Source organism: Saccopteryx leptura, chromosome 12 (assembly GCF_036850995.1).
Source record: "Saccopteryx leptura isolate mSacLep1 chromosome 12, mSacLep1_pri_phased_curated, whole genome shotgun sequence".
Lineage (NCBI taxonomy): Eukaryota > Metazoa > Chordata > Mammalia > Chiroptera > Emballonuridae > Saccopteryx > Saccopteryx leptura.
This window is the reverse complement of record NC_089514.1, coordinates 47,185,172-47,199,042: the sequence shown is the minus strand read 5'-3', so window position 1 is coordinate 47,199,042 and position 13,871 is coordinate 47,185,172. Positions and strand designations below refer to the sequence as shown.

Here is a 13,871-nt window from a genome sequence, read left to right as displayed (position 1 = left end):
TTGAGTTTCCAGGCCTATATAAATTATAATTCAAGGAATTGAAAGAATTGGTAGATTTATTTAATAAAAATTTGCTAGTATATTGAACAGGATCTTATGCCAAGTATTTTAATTTATTATTCAATACATTTCTTTCCTTACTATTCTTTGAAGATATGTACTGTTAATGTTGCCATTTACAGGTAAAGAATTTCTTTCTTTTTTTTTTTTTTTTAATGTGCCTTGACCACGGGCCTTCAGCAGACCAAGTAACCCCTTGCTTGAGCCAGTGACATTGGGCTCAAGCTGGTGAGCTTTTTGCTCAAACCAGATGAGCCCTCGCTCAAGCTGGCAACCTCGGGGTCTCGAACCTGGGTCTTCCGCATCCCAGTCCGACGCTCTATCCACTGCGCCACCGCCTGGTCTACAGGTAAAGAATTTGAAGTTTGAATATCTGATCTTCATCGAGTGATTTAACCACTATACAAATGCATATAAAAGTTCCAACCTGAGACTCATGCTTGTAAGCCTATGTGACTCTAAAATATTAGTTTTAATATCCAAAACTAAATTTAAAAAAAGTGGACTTAACTTTAATACCCAACAAAATTCTTAACTCCTATTAAGCAGTTGCTTAATAAGAAGTTAGAAAATAATTAAGAATAAATTCAAAGGCTTTAAGATAGTTGGACAGCTGGTGGATAAGAGCAATGCTATAGCTATATGATTTATGGAGTTTAGAAGGTCAGTTAGTGTCATGTATGGAAAAAAAAATGAGTGCTAAATGAAGATGTAATCAAGCTGTACCTAAAGTACATTGACTAGTAGATTGGTAGGAATTGAAGGGAGTGGGCAGTATCAGGGCTGGATGAGAACAATAGTGACAAATCAAATCTGTGAGAGGGTCTGTGCACATCAACACTGTTACTTTTCTTAAACCATATATTTATATACAATGTGATTAGTAAGGTTTTTATATTAATGTGTGTTAAACTCTAGGAAAGATAGTTCTTTGTTTACTTTGTTGGATTCTCAGGGAACAATGAATTGACCCAAAAAGAAGAGATTTGAAAGTGATAAATATAAAACTTAAACTTAGGGTAAAAAGGTAACTGCTTAAATATAAGAGAAGGCATAGAAAACTTATCAAAGATTGATATATAATTAAATACCCAGAATTGTTGTTGATTGCAAGCACAATTAGCATTGTGACTTATGTCTTCTCAAAAGTAGTGATTTACTGCTTTATCCAAAATGTCCTGTTTGATAGAGCTAATATTTCCGATGTACTCTATACTTATTTAACCCTACACAAGAATCCTGTTTTTGTTTATGGTGAAAGGTCTGCAAATCAAGTGCTGCAAAAATATTAAAGAAATTGGGAGTAGTTTTCAAGAATAAGCAAGTAGAACATGCTATCTACATATACTGTTTGAAGGGTTTTCAGGGAGAAAGGGGATAGTTCAGTTTATTATAATTGTCTTCATGATTTCAGAATTCAAAACACCAAGGAGTGAAAGTGATCAAGTGCTGGGTTGTATATTAATTTCAGGGAGATCACTTTAATGAGAGTTGAATCTTTACTTCCCATACTGGAGAGCTTGCCATCACCTGAAATGCTGTGTGTAAGAACCTGGCTTCCATGAATCAGCCTTGGTAGCTCTGATCATGCAACTAAATCTCTCTATGTATGCCTCAGGAGTAATGGTACCTACCTCAGGGAGGGTTTGTGAATATTAAAGGACATACCATGTGCTGAGGGCTTAATACAATCCCTGAAACATATAAAGTGCTCAAAAATCATATATATTATATTTTAATTACTAGAAGATCAGTTAACAAAGAGAGTACTATACAGAAAACATCTTAATCATAGAGAAATGGAACTAGATCACTCTATGTTGCCTTTCCAAACGACAATCTCAACAGTTCCATGACTCAAACATTGTGAGGCCAATAATAAAACTACTTAAGTATACTTTTTTATATAATTAATTTTCTTAAGTATACTATTGTCATTATTATGAATACTCTGAGGCAAATGTTTTGGTTTTTCTGGTCACAACTATTTCTTAACACACTAATCTATGTGTAAGAATCAGTGTTTGGGAAGTAATCTATATAAAGTAAGTTAATACATGTGGTCCCTGATATACTCCCAAATTTGTACATTGGTATTTTACTTAAATATGATATGTAAAAGCACTTTCATTATCATTTAAACTGAAATTTGTAAATGTTCTGATGTTTTCAGTTTTCCTGAAAATATTACATGTAACACATAAAGATGCTTATAGATATAAAATTATGAATATAATTATTGATGCTTATATTTTCTTCTTTATAATGTTTTGTATTTGTATTATATTATATTATATCACAGAATCATTAATAATTCACTGAGGCATGTAAATGACTTTTATTGGACTACAAAGCTTTTAAATGCAGTAGCTCTCAGTTTTCTCTGCCAAAGACTGGAAGAAGGAAGAAATAGTAATTTCTAATAAATGGAATATCTTTTATTTTGAAATGCCCTCAGACATGAGTATACATACCGAAGAGTCAAGTAGCTCACCCAAAATAATAGAAGTGAGGGTGTGGTCAAAAAAAATCTTTCCTCAACACTCATACCCATAATGTTTACCAAACACCATTTACTGATACGAAGAATTGATATCAATGAAGAAAACAATGCTTACTCTATTTGAGTCTCACTTTTAAAGAGCAGTTAGGTGCAGGTGATAGGTTGCTGATGTGCTACAAATATGCCACAAAACTGAGGCAGGAGGTATTTGGCCATTCTTCATGGCAAATTTAATTTGTTTTCTTTCTTCTTATTTGGACAGTGGCCAGGCTTTTCATATCAACTGTCTTTGTGTAATTCAGTAAAACCCACCTTTTGGTATTTTGTAATGAGTCTCAAATTTAGCAGCTTTAGATCTATGCATAGGTTTGGTCTTTTAAAACAGAGGCTTCTCTCTGTAAAATGACTGAGTGAGAATTCAAACTATTAAGTGAGAGATTAATTTATAGTTCAGTTTTCAATTTGTATTGTTAACTAAGGTGCAAAGTGGCTTTCACTGCGTAAAAAATATTAATATTTAATGCATTGCTCCTCTATTTAACAAGCTCCACAATAATGTGAAAAGAGTAAAAATAATGCTTTGTATTTATGTAGCACACGTCTCCATGGAGCTTAGTGCATTTAGTTGACAGCGTCTAAAAATGGCTTTGTCAAGGAGAACAAGAAACTAATATCTTCATAGTTATTTTTCAGGTATTGAAACTGACATTGACTCTATATCTAACTGCTAATGTGAACATCTAAAATGACACGGATGGCTTCTTCCAGCCATCTCAGCATCAATAGTGACCATACTCAGGAATTGTACTTAGTGTATTATTTCATTTTTTGTTTCTAGAGCTCAACTAAATAACAAAACAATATTCTGAGGACTCAGTATTATACTAGTTATTGGTGTGATGTGGTAATATTTTGTATTGTTTCCATTTGCCCTGGCAGTAACCGGGTATTACACACATATACTTGAAAAAAATAACAATTTCAAAGTTATTTGCCAAAAGAATTATAATTCTAAGTATATTCTAAGACAGTAAAATAAATTATTTAACTAAATGCTATACTTTTTCTGTAAAAAAAGTAAACCAATTCTTTTGTCATGTGAAAAAGCAAGCACTATAATGTAACTGTTATGAATTATTTTAAAATGCATGGTTGTCTTTTTAAAGTAAAGAATACTGACCTGTACAGTGATGCAGTTATGATACTAGAACCATGAATTTTTTTCCTCCACCTTCTCTGTGGGTCAGGAGTCCTAGGAAATGGGTTAAACCAGTGTCTCTGTGTGTGTACGCGCGTGCACATCTTGTCTTGTGTTAAATGTATGAAAGGGAGAATAGCCCCAGACTGTGTCAACCTTAGCTTGCAGCAGAATCATCTTGAGTATTTTTTAGCAATGCTGATTGCTGGGCCATACAACCAGCCTTTCTATCTCAGTAGGTCTGGAGGGGACCCCAAAATTTGTATTTCTACAAGTTCTTAAGTGATGATAATGATTCCGCTCCATGAACTATTATTTGTGAACTGGTGGTACAGACCAGTGGGATTCTACATTTACCCTTCATAGACAAAGAAACAGTTATGACCAGATAGAAATTATATGGCAATTCGGAAGGTTCAAATGGGAGAGAGATATGGAGACAGAGAAGGGAACTAAGATCATCTCTTAAATTTTGGCTAAAAATTCTGAAGTCATATGCAGCTAAGCTCTTTATTTGCATTCTATCTTAATATTTATTCAATAAGTATCATTTGATCACTTATTGTGAAAGAGGGACTTGCATGCAACAGAGAAAAGTAATGATTACTACTTATGTGAATATGAATTTGCACTCAAAGTTACTTTGCTTTAATGTAATTACTGTCTTTAATTTCACAGAGTCTTTTTTCCTCTTTTAATCTCAGCTCAGAATGGGCAGCTCTCTTTATTTTCACACTGGTGTTTCTTCTGTTTATGTCTGGAGAACATGACAAAGATGGTTCTGACCATTGATGAAACTAGAGCTGGGTCACTGATAGTCACAGTTTCATGGACTGGAAGCCATTTCTTACTATGAAAGGAAAGACAAGTATAGCACAGGTATTTCAGTGAAATTAAATAATGGAAACTAAAACTGTGTGAAACCTATGAAAGAATATTCAACTTTATTTTTTGATTATTAATAATATGGAAGCTATATCTTACCCAGTTAAAATAATAACTGGTGTTGGTAAATATGTATTGAAATAGCAAGTTATTGGAGTACAATTTGATAATGTGTATTAAGAACCTTAAAAACATATTTATACTTTTTGAACCACTATTTCCATATAGTCAGTTTACAAAAATTTAAATATATGTACACAATAGTTATACATTTATATTAATCATAGTATTGCTTCAAATATGAAAATATTGAAAATGTAGCTTAAATATCTCAGAGGAGGATTACTTACATAAATTATAGTATAATTCTAAACTTTCATTCTATTTAATTATTGGAATTATAATTTTATCATATTTAATGACATAAATATTTTTGATACAAGTTTAAAAAACAACGCAAAATTTTTCAAATTTTTAACTCTAAATAGGCATAGAAAAATGATTGAAAAGAAATATACCACATATTAACAATAGATCTTCCTGGATTATAAATTATTTCTAGTATAGGAAATTTGTTCCCATACTACAAATAATCCTATTCACTGAGGTGTTTGGTCTATGTCAAAAGGTCCTTGATATTTCATTTTGACCAACATATTCATGGAAACATTTGGAAATGAAATGTTTGTACTATGTTTTGAATCATGGACCAAATGCCTCTGTGGACATATGGACACCAACAGATGTCCACTAATCATTATTTTTTCTCTCTGCACAGGCGTACATACACATGCATGGGAGACATCATCCATGGAGAATCTTTTTAGGTACCTCTGTGGGTGCTCCAGGATTTGTAACTCTTTAAATGAAACTGATGGGCATATTTGGGGTCTGTGTAGTTATGTAACCATAATTATGCCATTATTCTGCTTTGCTACAAATATAATAGCCAGTGTTCCTAGGTAGGTCATAACTTGTTCTTAGTGTCAGTGTTTTTATTTGTCAGCTGAAAAGAGAATAGGTATCTGAGTGGGACCTTTGTGACCCGAGAGTTCCATAAATTTTGAAAAATTTCACCATCTCTTCAGAAGCACAGCAGCTTCTCTGCCTCTATTGAGCGTTTCTCACAAAGACTCTCTGTGAGGAAACATTCTTCACAGAAATATTTCTAAGCGTATGCTACGTACTTATTTATATCCTTGACTAAATTCTCATACTACTAATAAAAAAAACACTTTTATGATATTTGCCACATGCCTAACTTTGCCCAGGTCACACAGCCAGGAAGGGCACAGGCCAGCATTCAAGCCCAGCCAGCATGGCTACAGAGCCTGCAATGGTTCTTGATGTTATGTCATGTGATCATCCTTTCATAGGTTTATTTCACTTGTTTCACACTTCTAACCACGTAGAAAGAAAAGACCCACAACTCGTGATTGTGGTTTTACAGTGAATACATGTTTTTTTTTCCCATTCCTATAAGAGATTTGCTAAATAAGTGTAAATTAAGTGGGCTCCCTGAATTGTGAAGATCCTGCCACTCACGGTCACCACTCCTAAAGAGGACTCAGTGCAGTACGGAGCGCCATTCTGGATTTATACATCTGTCACAGAAGCTTAATTCCCAGCTGCTCCATTTCATTATTAGTTGTGTTATGATGTCAAGTGAGTTTTTGCTTTTAAAAGTGGCCTTGTAATTGTTAGTAATTAAAGAAAAAGAGGATGCATTGTATTTGAAAATATATTAGACATTGAACTCAATTTCCTTTGAATGACTAATATTTTTAGTAAAGGGTTTCCAAGGCATATAACACTAAGCATATTTTATGTTTATGAGAGTATACCTTTCATAAGCTTCTTAAAAATATTTATCTTCCATTATGAGGTAGCACATGATAACTAAACAAGTTTTACAACTTCAAAATACAGGCTTATTTACTTTTTTTTTTGTATATAGTTTCCACCATAAGGGGAAATAACCTAAAATAAAATTAATTAATATAATAATGTAACTTGAGCTAAATTAAAATCATTCAATAGTAGTCTGTATTTTCTAGTTTATCTGAAATGGTGAATTATGACTATAGCAACAAAGATAATGCTTATTTGAAAATCCTTAGGGCTCACCATGCAAGCTTCATAAACAAAAATCTAGAAGTAATACTTTATTAATTTAAGATCAATACTTTTTGTTTCTTCTGGCCTATATTCTTTGTTTACACTTTGAAGAAAGGGCACAGCTTGATTTCACACTGCCTGGCAAAATTCTGTATGCAGAGAGAATTCCAACACTTTGAAAACTGATTTCCAAATATTTGTGTGTGTGTATGTGTGTGTGTGTGTTTTCTGAGTGCTTAAACATTTGTAGTAATATTTCTTTTGACAGAGACAGAGAGAGAGAGTCAGAGAGAGAAAGAGATAGGGACAGACAGGAATGGAGAGAGATGAAAGCATCAACTCATAATTGTGGCACTTTGGTTAGTTGTTTATTAATTGCTCTCTCATACATGCCTTGACCAGGGGTTTCCAGCTGAACCAGTGACCCCTTGCTCAAGCCAGCAACCTTGGGCCTAAACCAGCAACCTTGGGCTTCAAGTCAACAAACTTTGGTCTCAAGCCAGAGACCATGGGGTCATGTCTATGATCTCACACTCAAACGAACAACCCACCATCAAGCTGCTGAGCCTATGCTCAAGCCAGATGAGCCCATGCTCAAGCCTATGGCCTCAGGGTTTTGAACCTGGGTCCTTAATGTCCCAGGTTGACTTTATCCACTGTGCCACCACCTGGTCAGACTCAGGCATCTTTAGGTTAGTGAATGGTATGTGGTTAAGGGTTAGACGCAGACAGAGACATGCTTTCAGGTCTGTTGTGGAAAGATCTTTGGTCAAGGGTGATGGATAGATAAAATTCTACTGGAGATTATTGGAAATAGTGGGACTGGTTGTAGCATCAAAATTGCTAAAGGTTAACATTACTGTTTGTTTTATAATCAGGAAGGGAAAATAGGAATAATAATATTTAATTTCTTGACTCTCATATTAAAGACCACGCTTTCCCTTAGACACACGGGAATACTTAAGGAAATTTGATAGACTAATGTGTGAAGAGCTGAAAATGCAAATTATTCTACTTTATAAATGATATAGAATGGCATTTCTTTTTATTTTTTCTTGTTATACCCTGTAATGCTAGTGTACTTGTATCTTGAAAATAATAAGGTTTTCAAACCAATGAGGATTATTGTTGTTGGAACTTGGCTTCCTGAAAAATGAAACAATTAATGTAAGACAAAAATTTTATTGAGTGCTCATTTAATGCCAGGCATCAATATTAAGATGTTTACATGCATTGTCTCTCTCATTTAACACATTGAAGTCGGCACTCTTTTTTTTTGTAACTTTTTATTTTTTTTCATTACAATTGTCATTCATTATTATATTAGTTTCAGATGTACAGCATAATGGTTAAATGTTTTATTTTTAAAGTTTTTATTTATAAAAATTAATGATGCTATTAGGTGACATTGGTTAATAAAATCATATAGGTTTCAAGTGTACAACTCTGTAACACATCATCTGAGTACTGCTTCATGTGCTCACCACCCAAAGTCAAGTCTCTTATTGCCCCCATCTATCCCCCTTTATTCTATTCTACCTCTCCGTACCCCCTTTCTCTCTAGTGATCACCATTCTGCTGTCTGTGTCCATGAGGTTTGTTATTCTTTGCTTAATCTCTTTACCTTTATTATCTAGTCCCCAAAACCCCTCAAGATACATCAGATAATGTTATGTATCTATCAGTCTGCTTTTATTTTGTCAGTTTGTTCATTAGATTCCACACATAAGTGAAATCATATGGTCTTTGTCTTTTTTCAAGTAGCTTATTTCATTTAGCATAATACTCTCCAGGTACATCCATGCTGTCATAAAAGGTAAGATTTCATTCTTTTTCACAGCTGAGTACTATTCCATTGTGTAGCTGTACAACAATTTTTTTATCTACTTGTCTACTGATGGTCACTTGGGCTGTTTCCAGATTTTGACTATTATAAATAATGCTGCATTATTGTAAATATTGTAAATAATGAGCATCGAAGTGTGTAATGCCAGTGGCCAAGGCCAGGCAGGTCCACGATGGATTCGGGCAGATGGTAAAGAAATTGCAGAACCAGATCAATACTTTTTGTTTCTTCTGGCCTATATTCTTTGTTTACACTTTGAAGAAAGGGCACAGCTTGATTTCACACTGCCTGGCAAAATTCTGTATGCAGAGAGAATTCCAACACTTTGAAAACTGATTTCCAAATATTTGTGTGTGTGTATGTGTGTGTGTGTGTTTTCTGAGTGCTTAAACATTTGTAGTAATATTTCTTTTGACAGAGACAGAGAGAGAGAGTCAGAGAGAGAAAGAGATAGGGACAGACAGGAATGGAGAGAGATGAAAGCATCAACTCATAATTGTGGCACTTTGGTTAGTTGTTTATTAATTGCTCTCTCATACATGCCTTGACCAGGGGTTTCCAGCTGAACCAGTGACCCCTTGCTCAAGCCAGCAACCTTGGGCCTAAACCAGCAACCTTGGGCTTCAAGTCAACAAACTTTGGTCTCAAGCCAGAGACCATGGGGTCATGTCTATGATCTCACACTCAAACGAACAACCCACCATCAAGCTGCTGAGCCTATGCTCAAGCCAGATGAGCCCATGCTCAAGCCTATGGCCTCAGGGTTTTGAACCTGGGTCCTTAATGTCCCAGGTTGACTTTATCCACTGTGCCACCACCTGGTCAGACTCAGGCATCTTTAGGTTAGTGAATGGTATGTGGTTAAGGGTTAGACGCAGACAGAGACATGCTTTCAGGTCTGTTGTGGAAAGATCTTTGGTCAAGGGTGATGGATAGATAAAATTCTACTGGAGATTATTGGAAATAGTGGGACTGGTTGTAGCATCAAAATTGCTAAAGGTTAACATTACTGTTTGTTTTATAATCAGGAAGGGAAAATAGGAATAATAATATTTAATTTCTTGACTCTCATATTAAAGACCACGCTTTCCCTTAGACACACGGGAATACTTAAGGAAATTTGATAGACTAATGTGTGAAGAGCTGAAAATGCAAATTATTCTACTTTATAAATGATATAGAATGGCATTTCTTTTTATTTTTTCTTGTTATACCCTGTAATGCTAGTGTACTTGTATCTTGAAAATAATAAGGTTTTCAAACCAATGAGGATTATTGTTGTTGGAACTTGGCTTCCTGAAAAATGAAACAATTAATGTAAGACAAAAATTTTATTGAGTGCTCATTTAATGCCAGGCATCAATATTAAGATGTTTACATGCATTGTCTCTCTCATTTAACACATTGAAGTCGGCACTCTTTTTTTTTGTAACTTTTTATTTTTTTTCATTACAATTGTCATTCATTATTATATTAGTTTCAGATGTACAGCATAATGGTTAAATGTTTTATTTTTAAAGTTTTTATTTATAAAAATTAATGATGCTATTAGGTGACATTGGTTAATAAAATCATATAGGTTTCAAGTGTACAACTCTGTAACACATCATCTGAGTACTGCTTCATGTGCTCACCACCCAAAGTCAAGTCTCTTATTGCCCCCATCTATCCCCCTTTATTCTATTCTACCTCTCCGTACCCCCTTTCTCTCTAGTGATCACCATTCTGCTGTCTGTGTCCATGAGGTTTGTTATTCTTTGCTTAATCTCTTTACCTTTATTATCTAGTCCCCAAAACCCCTCAAGATACATCAGATAATGTTATGTATCTATCAGTCTGCTTTTATTTTGTCAGTTTGTTCATTAGATTCCACACATAAGTGAAATCATATGGTCTTTGTCTTTTTTCAAGTAGCTTATTTCATTTAGCATAATACTCTCCAGGTACATCCATGCTGTCATAAAAGGTAAGATTTCATTCTTTTTCACAGCTGAGTACTATTCCATTGTGTAGCTGTACAACAATTTTTTTATCTACTTGTCTACTGATGGTCACTTGGGCTGTTTCCAGATTTTGACTATTATAAATAATGCTGCATTATTGTAAATATTGTAAATAATGAGCATCGAAGTGTGTAATGCCAGTGGCCAAGGCCAGGCAGGTCCACGATGGATTCGGGCAGATGGTAAAGAAATTGCAGAACCAGAAAGTGTTGGGCCATTCCATTTAATAAAGTCTCACAATGGCAGACAAGTACACAGGCAGGAGAATATCACTTCTCAGGCAAAGAAACAGCAAGAATGGCCCCTCACGGTGGCGAGCAGGTAATCTGTCACCCAAAATCCCCCTGAGCACAAGCACCCACAGCCTCACATAGGCCATACACACGTGGTGCAGCCACACACTCATGCACCAATCAGGCAAAGGGCTTGCAGCCGGTAAACCAGCGAACAAGCTTAACAAAGCTGCCTGCCCCACAGGTGCATATATCCTTTTGAATTAGTGTTTCAGGTTTCTTCAGATATATTCCCAGAAGTGGAATTGCTGGAAAACATTTCTTTTTAATTTTCAGAAAACCACATAGTGTTTTCCACAGTGTCTGTACCAGTATGCATTCTTACCAACAATGCACAAAGATTCTCTTTTCTACACATGCTCCCCAACACTTATTATTTGATAGTTTATTGATGGTAGACATCCTGACAGGTGTGAGGTGGCATCATATTGTAGATTTATTTTGCATTTAGCTGATGATTAGTGACATTGAGCATCTTTTCATATGTCCATTGGCCATCTGTATGTTCTCTTTGGAGAAGTATCTATTCAGGTTTTTTGCATTTTTTTAACTGGGTTGTTTTCTTTGTGCTGAGTTGTATAAGTTCTTTTTAAATGTTGGAAATGAACTCCTTATCAGATGTATCATTGACCAATATGTTCTATTATTTAGTGGGTTGTCTTTTCATTTTGTTGATGATTTCCTTTGCTATGCAAAATCTTTTAGTTTGATGTAGTAGCATTTGTCATTTTTTCTTTTGTTTCTCTTGCCTGAGGAGACATGTCAGCAAAAACATGCTACGAGAGATGTCTAAGATTTTTCTGCCTATATTTTCATGTAGGATTTTTATAATTTCACAACTTACATTTAAGTCTTTATTTCATTTTGAGTTTATTCTTTTTTTCGGTGTAAGGAGGTGGTCTAGTTTCTTTTCTTTTCTTTTTTTGTTTAAATCTTTTCAATTTTCCCAACGCCATTTATTGAGTATATTGACATTACCCCATTGTACATTTATGCCTCCTTTGTCACAAATATTAAGTGATCATAAAAGCATAACTTATTTTCTGGCTCTCTATTCTGTTCTATTGATCTATATGCTTGTTTTTGGTGCTGTTACATGCTGTTTTGTTTACTATGGCCTTGTAGTATACTTTGATATTAGGTAGCATGATTTCTTCAACCTTGTTCTTGTAACTCAAGATTGCTGAGGCTATTTTGTGTCTTGTGAGGTTCCATATAGATTTTTGGAATATTTGTTCCAGTACTGTGAGATATCCCATTATTATTTTAATAGTAATTGTATTTAATTCATAAATTGCTTTGGGTAGTATGGACATTTTAATGATATTAAATCTTCCTATGCATGAACATGGTATATGCTTTCACTGATTTGTATCTTCTTAAATTACTTTCTTCAATATCCTGTAATTTTCTAAATACAGATCTTTTACCTACTTGGCTAAATTTATTCATTGATACTTATTTTTTGTTGCAATTATAAATCTTATCTCATTTTTATACATTTACAAAATAATAATAATGCCTAGCTCTAAAAGGATGCTTCCTAATTCCCATACCTGAAGAAGTAGCAGAGCCAAACTTTAATCCCGTGGTATCTTCCTCCATACAGTTGGTCTCCTGCTTCCCAAAACATCCTCAGCAGTCAAGATACCTTGTTGATATATTTAAAACTGACCAAATTGGGGTTTTAAGCAGAGTTCTCTTTACAAAAGAAGGCTTAGGTTGGCACCAGTTAATCTCCAATTTAACCTCTTGTTCTGCAGGCATTGTTGTTATCTTCAGTGTACTCCATTATAACAGGGGTCCCTTAAATATTCAAGCTATTGAGATCATCACTTCTAACCTAAAACTATATCAATGCACTAATGTATTTCATGTTATTTACTTTATAGCCAAAGTGAGCTTTGTAAAATGCAAATCCATTCATGTCAGTTCCCTGCTTAAATCATTCAATGGCTCCTCATTTCTTTTGAACTTTTTCCTGTGGCTTCTAAACTTCTTTCTCAACCTTACTTGCCATTCTTACCTCTTTTCTGCCTACTCTCGCACTCCACAGCTGACCTCTTCAATTCTGCATTCATTTCCGCTGGGCCTTTGCTCCCACTGCCTCCCCTGACTAGAACACTTTCCTCCTACTTCTCACACCAAGCTGCTCACACTTCTAGGAGCTTTCTGTAGGAATTTGTTCTTGAAGTCCCAAATTTGGGTTAATTATTTATCCTAGATATTCTAGTAGTCTTCTTTTTCTTTTTTTCTTCTTTTCCAAGTGAGAGGAGGAGAGGTAGAGAGACAGACTTCCACATGTGCCCTGACCAGGACCCACCTGGAAATCCCTGTGTGGGGCTGATATTCTGGCCATCTGGGGCCATGTTCACAACTGAGCTCTTTTATCCTCAGTGCCTGGGACCTATGCACTTGAACCAATAGAGTCATGACTGTGGGAGGTGAAGAGAGAGACAGAAAGAGAAAAGGGAAGGGCAGAGAAGCATTCTCCTGAGTGCCTGATTGGGAATTAAACCCAGACGTTCACATGCCAGGCCAATGCTCTACCACTGAGCCCATTAGCCAGGGCCTAGCAGCCTTCTATACCTCCCATTCATAAGACATTATGCTGAGTGTCTGATAACTAATTTTTACCTCCTACTTGAATAGCTTACAGGAAGGAAAGAGGATGTGAATATTTTCTTCTTTCTTGGACCTCCAATACTTAGTAGATAGTAGAAGCTCAAATTTTTGTTGTATACATGAATGAAGGCAAACATCATTTAAAATACTACTTAGTAACACATAAAGACTGATTTTTAAGTGTTTGACAAATGTAACTTATTTAATCCACATATTTTCTGTTGTGCCCAATGAAATGTGATACTTGATATACAAGGAGTTTAAGTAACTTGCCTAACATCACACAGCTAATAAGTAGCAATACTAGGACTTGGACCCTAACAATCTGGTTTCAGAGTCT

At 35.0% G+C, this 13,871-nt stretch overlaps 1 protein-coding gene and 1 pseudogene across 2 annotated transcripts in view; one reads left to right on the top strand and one right to left on the bottom strand.

Annotated features, from left to right (window-relative positions):
- Nucleotides 1-12,987, bottom strand: part of LOC136384168 (protein Abitram-like) — a 59,476-nt pseudogene extending 46,489 nt beyond the window's left edge.
- The window catches only part of MAGI2 (membrane associated guanylate kinase, WW and PDZ domain containing 2), a 1,711,587-nt gene that overhangs the window by 144,355 nt on the left and 1,553,361 nt on the right, over nt 1-13,871 (top strand). The window lies entirely within an intron of this gene.